This window comes from Xiphophorus hellerii, chromosome 24, assembly GCF_003331165.1.
Source record: "Xiphophorus hellerii strain 12219 chromosome 24, Xiphophorus_hellerii-4.1, whole genome shotgun sequence".
Taxonomy (NCBI): domain Eukaryota; kingdom Metazoa; phylum Chordata; class Actinopteri; order Cyprinodontiformes; family Poeciliidae; genus Xiphophorus; species Xiphophorus hellerii.
Window position 1 is genome coordinate 9,873,327 of NC_045695.1, and position 7,200 is coordinate 9,880,526.

General features: G+C 38.7%; 1 long non-coding RNA gene across 1 annotated transcript in view; it reads right to left on the reverse strand.

Moving 5' to 3' along the window:
* LOC116715601 (uncharacterized) overlaps positions 1–5,210 on the reverse strand; it is a 28,134-nt gene extending 22,924 nt beyond the window's left edge. The window contains exons 1-2 of the long non-coding RNA XR_004338205.1: positions 3,563–5,210; positions 2,321–2,325 (exon numbers count right to left, since the gene is read on the reverse strand). This is a non-coding gene — a long non-coding RNA (uncharacterized LOC116715601). The remainder of the gene's footprint in view (positions 1–2,320; positions 2,326–3,562) is intronic.
* Positions 5,211–7,200: the final 1,990 nt, after the last annotated feature.

Below are 7,200 nucleotides of genomic sequence, written 5' to 3' on the forward strand. Positions count from 1 at the left end.
CAGTGGTAGCCTGAGGAATGACTCATGGTGTCATGCTTGCAGTTTTGACTCAATTATTGATGCGCACACACAAATAATGGTAAGTAATGTTTTATTTTGAGTGCCTAGTCAGCAAGGAACTGTGGAGGGGAATTCACTGTAATGAAGAGAGGTAAGTGATTTAGTGAAGATGAACACAGGCATGACCGAAGGGTGAAACGGTCTTACTTTCAGAGACAGAACTTGATTCAGGAAGTATGGCAATGCACAAAGTTCGGAGGCTGGCAGTGAGTGGGTAAGTGACTGAGTGTAGAGCGTCTACAGCAATGGATGATAAAGGCAAACCATGGGAGGGTGAAAAGGCAGGTGAGTGAGCGAGTGCAGATTCAGAACGACAGACTCTTGGAGATCCAGAGAAACTGTGGATGATCAAACGGATAGCAAGCAGGTAAGAATGGAACCAAGACAATCTCACGTTGGCATGGTTGGTCTGCAAGGCCCAGGACTGGATCCCTGGGACGCATGGATTACTGTGTGGTAAGAGAAAACTCAAGGAAACAGCAGAAGCTGAACTGATGTTGCCAATGGGTGTGAGAGAAACACTTGATTTCTGTCGTATCTACTAAAGGCACCTCGTAGTCAGGCCGATGGATTGTAGCTGGATTTTCACTTGCCCAGCTAAATTCTGATCCCATAACACTTTTGTTTACATTTTGTGAAGGTGAAAGTTGCATTTAGCGTCTTTTTCACAGGTATTCATATTGTTTCCTGTAGTGACTCTTGGTGCATCGCCCCCACAGATGAGGTGGGAAACTGTTTTTTTCAAAGGATTTTTTTTCCCCTAGACACAGTGCAGTGTGAAATCAAACTGCACCAGCTGAAAATGCAACAAATATTGCAATTTTGGTCCTCAATCCAACAGATCTATGGATGAAACGGGTGTAAAAACACCTCAAGTCAAAAGTCTGGCCTAGATTTTAGACTTGCTGACAGGAAATACCTGCTTCTTCATACAGGGATCTTTGTTTTTGCCTTTTTAACACAATTAAACACATTCCACTTTAAATGAAGCACAACTGCATTGATGTCACAGGAATTATTCAGTCTATGTTCAATAAAAAGCCAATTTCCCTGTGCTGGCATTCTGACTTGTTAAGACTAAGGAGGTCTTAAATCCTTTCTCTGGCTCGCTATCGGTTCTGTCTGCAGGTCTGTAAAAGAGACAGTCTGCTGTTGTTCTCTCCTCTGTTTGTCTTCCTCTCTCCTCTTCTGTGCTTGTAATTACCTCTCAACCATGATCCCTTTATACCTCAGAGTGCAGAAAGACACCTCTGGGCCTGTGTGAGTGTGTGTACGCACGCGCTCATTCACGTCCATTCCCAGGCGAATTGAACTCGGTCTGTGTGTGTAAATCTGCGTGTGTACATAGAGGTCCTGTGGGGCTTTTTCTGTGCTGGATAAATAATGATGAATTACAGATTGATTACCCAGGAGTGAAAACTCTCCTATTAAAAACGTTATAAAAGGGTGCAACCTGTGAGCTGGGCAGGAGAACACACTTAAGATTCTGCTTGGCTCATAATTAAGGGAGAAATATTTCTGGGTCATGAACATAAAGATTACCAGCAAAAGGGTTTTAAACTATATTGATTGCATTAGATTGTGCACGCGGTGTGTGGGGGCAACACTCCTCCTTACATAGCATCAATATTTTTTACCTGTGTACTTGACATAGACGTGCCGAGTGGGTGGTCAAGTATTTGCGGCTTTTACAGCAGAGTAATAACCTGCATCAGCCTGGGTTTTGCAGATGAGAAGTGTGTTGTTTTTATGCTCTGGCACATATTGTTTAATGCACAATGGAGCCCTTGAGAGTCTGCTTAAAGTAAGGCGGAGATAAGTTTAAATAAAAGAGGCAATTTAAATAGCTGCTCTGATTACACATGCACACGGCTACAGTTCTGGCTTGTTGCAATCAGTACGAACTACTCATGGCCATTAAGGTGTACCAACATTTTAGAAAGCCTGTGCCCAAATGGTTTCTCAAATGTAAACTTCTGTCAGTAGGCCTCCAAAAGCTGTGGGGTTTTCTCCGTTCATAAATGTAAAGTAGTGTCCCCTCCCCCACCTGTTCCTGTTTGCTCTGTTGGACAGAGTAGTAAAGTTTTCTTTTTCCCCTTGTTGACAAATTGTACCTTGAGATTCTCTTTTGCAGCAAATGCTTGCAACAAACTGACAGTTAGCACGTCCGTAAGTAAAACAAACAGATTCAGGACCGGGAAATAAAATACCTCTCCTGCAGAAGGAGCTGGTCCAGGTGGTAAAGAACATTGCTTGGCACTGCTGCTTTGGCTAATAAAGATGGATGAAGGGCTAAATTGACACTTCCTCTGTAGCTGCCCCCTCTGAACTTTGTCCAGGAGTGCTTTTGGATTTGTGATCTATTGTCAGAACGAGCCGGACTTCTCGTTTGACATTTGCGAGCTATTAGTTTAATGCATCCCATTAAGCAGTATGTTGTGTGGTGTTTACTGTCGGATTCTTTTGATCTACTTTTGTTTTTTTGCGATGCAGTTGGTGTGTAGTACATCAAACACACTAAACTATGCAATGGGATGAAAAGCATATGCAAATCAGTGTTCTCACAAATTAAGCCACATACAAACACTGACTTCAGGAAGACATTCTTCCAGTGCAGAGGATAATCTAACAACGTAACATCTCAGAAATTAGTAAGTAGCCTATAATTGTAGGAATGGTATTTTTAATGCCGTTTTGTAATTACATTGGCATATAGTCAACATTTGCAATGTTATGTTTCTCACTTGTTGGTTGTTTGATGTTTTCATCATCTTTGAATTACCTTGTTGTTGAAATTTGCTACACAATCTACCCTTGGCTTTTAAATCCCTTGAACTGTTTCTCCATCCACTTTAAACGCTGCACAATGTATTTTTTTTTGTTTTTGTTAAATGTTCTGTCAAATATGTAGAAATTGAACACACCAAGCTCTTCAATAACTGTTTGATTTTACTTGTGTTAATAGTCGCTACATTGATTGCACAAATCAATTGTTTTACAGCATGATTGCTGTTCCTATGAGACAGTAGCGGCGTACCGTTTGCATTTTGTTTGGCCAATCACGATTTTTAACGTCTATAGACACAATTTAGAAAATGGGCAATTTTTGCAGTATTTCTGAAATACAATTAGATTTCAAAGACCAACATCACATTACTGTTATGCAAAAGACCTTACAACTGCATCTATTTATTTATTTTGGTTTACCTCTGTGCTTTTACTCTAAAGTGAAAGAAAATTTGTTCTTAAGTGAACAATTGTTCACTTAATTCATTACTACAGGTACTTCAACTGCAAAGGCCAGATCTGTTATCTTCTTTGGGTATACCAGAGAAGATACCAGAAAATAATTCACAAAGTAAAATGGCAAAATAATAAATACAAGGACTTTTTTATGATATTGAATTTTATTCTTTTAAAGATTTTCATTTTCCTTTTTGTAGTTTTTTTAATGTAATGCCACTCTCGGTGAAGGCATTATGTCCTTTTTGTAGCCAACAACTTTTATTATTCTAACTTGATAAAAAAATACAGTTCAAACATTTAATTTCCAAAATGTCTACGGTGTGCTATGAGAAAAGATTTCAACAATAACTGAAGGAGGGAAAAAAATAAACTTTTAAATCTGGAGTGTTTTAACATTTCACAGAAACAAGAAAGATTCAGGCTTTAAGAGCTAAAATCTTAAAACCTTGAACAGTCAAAGAAAACAGCCAGGTTAGCTTAATTTGCTGACAGGAAATAAGAAAATCTAAAATGTTTTAAGAAATGAACTTGTTTTCTGGACCAATTGGAGGTTCTAGAGGAAGAATTCTGAGAAATCAGTGTTGTAAATTTATATATATATATATTTTTTTCCCCTCTTTGTATCATGGCAGAAATAAAGCAGTTTTCATTTGTGGCCCGTTCACCTGTAACTTTCGCTGTGAAGCATTTGCTTCACCTTGATGCTTTCAAGAGTGACATTTACGGATTATTCAAAACCTGTTTTAATCAAAGCCTTGTTGACTGAGTTTAGAGTTAATCACTTCCCGGTGTGTTTTACTAATATCCCTCTTCCGTGTGGCTCCCTGGGGTAACTCTGTCCACTTCTTGTGTGAGAGTCCCAAATTCACTATTTGCTGTGGCCATTTACATTTATGCGCTTTCCTGCCCAACAAGGCAAAAAGTCAATTTTCTCCAGTAAATTCCATTATTCACTGAGGCCAGCAAGAACATTGGGCAGTTCCACTACCCTCAAGCATTTCTCTTCATTGTAAAAATACATATGACACTTGGAAAATGGTTATGGGAGAGATATAAACCAAGCTATTTCTTTTGTGAGCCGAATGATGCACAGGTTTGTGAGGCTGATACCCGAAGCCAAAAGCTGATATAGGGAGTAAGGGCGCCACAGAACCTTACAAACTCAGATAACAGCCAAAACTGTTTCTGACGGTTTTAAACACTAACACCATTACTGACAGTTTTGTACCTTTAGTGATGTATTTTGCCACGTTCGCCTGTCATTTTTTATATATGTAAAAAAAAGTACATTTTCCTGTCCTGACTAATGTGCATTGTTTTAATCAATTGATTAAATGAATAAAATTGGACTCTTGGATCAGGTGCTGGTTGCTGCATCCCCTGCATCTGCTGTTTGGCACTGTGTGATATGAGTGACCTTGAGAAGCTAAAGGAAGTAAAGCCCCTGAAAAGAACCAGAAAAGATGTTCAGGTGGCACTTAACAGGTCGCCTCGACACTGATGGGTCATTCATACTGTTTTTATATATATATATATATATATATATATATATATATATATAAGTCAATTTCCTAGTTGCTGAAAATGTGCAGAGATAAAATGTGGAGTGCAAATAAAGTATAATAGCTGTTAATGGAACTGTTTACACATTCAGTTGTTACACCACAAGTTTTCCAACTACACCTGCATCCCAGGTGTGGGTTGGCTGGGTGATTTATAAAGGTTTATGGTTGTCCTGCTTTCCAATGAACTCCCAGGTTGCGTTAATGCAAAATGTTTCTGCTTTTACTGTTTAACCCAACATGCGTTCTTTTACAAATTCAGCAGAAAAGCATCTAAACACTGTCTGATGGGGAGATAATTCAAAAACGCACTATGTAGACCCCGTATGTTTTTTTTTTTCCAAAGTAGTAAAAGAAGATTGTACAAAGTATATCGGGATTGTATAATATATAATCATTATGACAGGCACTTGTAAAGTGGGAGTAAATTCTTTTCTAAATTAAAATCTGATATTCGTGGGTTTTTATGTAGCTCAGTAATTATTGTAATTATATTGTAATTACATTTTGATTAGATGTACTGTTTATTGCTCATTTACCAGTTGGTGACTGCATGAAGTCACTTTGAACAGATTTTTTTGTTTAAATGTGTTATACAAATAAATTTGAATAGAACATTGAAATGTGTTCAAATACTAAAATTCACAGCTTTGGTTAGAAATACTTTTGCAGTGATCTGTGTAGCTGACACTCAATGCCTAACTACTAGCTTGTAAGCAACTACTCAGAAATATTTCTAACATAAAAATGGTCAAACTGGGCACAAATACTTGTTTGAACAGCAAAAACAATTTAACACCATTGTAAATGCACTGTCACCTAAAGGCAGAGGGGTCTTGATGACACAATCACATATTAGAAATGGAAACTGGCTGGCTGCTAATTCAAAAATTGGTCAAAATTGCTATTGCTTTGGCATCATCATGCATTCATTAGGCTTTAAGGTGCAGAGGCGACAGGGGGATATTAACAGATTCCTCTGACCTCTGTTTAATTTCTACCGAACGAAGTCAAGAACCAGTTAAGCTAAATTGCCCCGACAACACCAGCATGCGAATAAGTCAAAAGCCTTGTTCCAGTTGAAGGCTGAGGAATAAATCCTCGGTGAAAGGTAATTGCCGACAGTTTCAGCACTTTCAGAAAGAGAAGCAGGATATCTTATTTGATGGCTGAGCTGCAGTCAGCCTTGCACCATTGGGGAACAAATGCTGACAGATTCAAAATGAAAATAATAAGCGTCAGACATAATGGGTTTCCAAAAGGAAGCCTCAATAACAGAGATGTCTTGTTGCAGCATTTTTTGGGGGGCTATATTTATGATGGATTTGGTGTCCTAGTTAATAGATGATCCTTTGAAAAATTCCTTGCCTTCAAAGGTTCGGTGGCCTGAAAAAGTCTGATGGCCTCCGTGAGATTCTGTCATAATATGTTTCATAGAAATAATAGTCACTGATATTTGACTAGATCTCTCTGAACTATTAAACCGAGTTTTAAGAATCGGATGTCATTTGTGACGAGAAAGACCTTGGACATAATTGATTGAATCTATGACAGTCTAGATCACAGGTGTCAAACTCCAGTCCTCGAGGGCCGCTGTCCTGCAGTTTTTAGATGTGCCACAGGTACAAAACAGTGGAATGAAATGGCTTAATTACCTCCTCCTTGTGTAGATCAGTTCTCCAGAGCCTTAATGACCTAATTATTCTATTCAGGTGTGGTGCAGCAGAGGCTCATCTAAAAGTTGCAGGACACCGGCCCTCGAGGACCGGAGTTTGACACCCCTGGTCTAGATCTTTTGTGGAGTGATACCCAAATTTTGCCGATATACATTTGAGTGTTTGAAGGGCAAACAAATTAGTAATTTATGTTGCTTACTACAAGAGTTTGACCAGATAAATTTCTAATGTTTATCAGCCCTATAAAGGCGACTTTGCCATGGTTCCTTTGGTGAAAACGAGGTTCACAATGTAAAACACAGGATAAAAATAACTCCTGCACCTTGAACGCTTGGGAGCGTTCCTGCAATGCTCCCCTTCTTTTGTCCAACTCTTTCTGGTCCAAAATTCTGAATAAATGCCAATAGATCTATAAAAGTTTAAACTGATTAAAAAGAAATCTTGTTCATTGGTAGTGCTTTAAAAGAAGTTAAAATGGAAAGATTGTCAAAAGCTTGAAATGGAATAATAGATCTGCAGTTATGTCACTTTTTGGAGAAGCCGGTGCCTTACAATTTGGAGAGCAAAATCCTTGTCACCAAGGGAAGGATCAATGTTGTTTTGGCAGGAAACAAATGCCCCGTGTCAGTACGTTTCCACATTTGGACCCACAGACC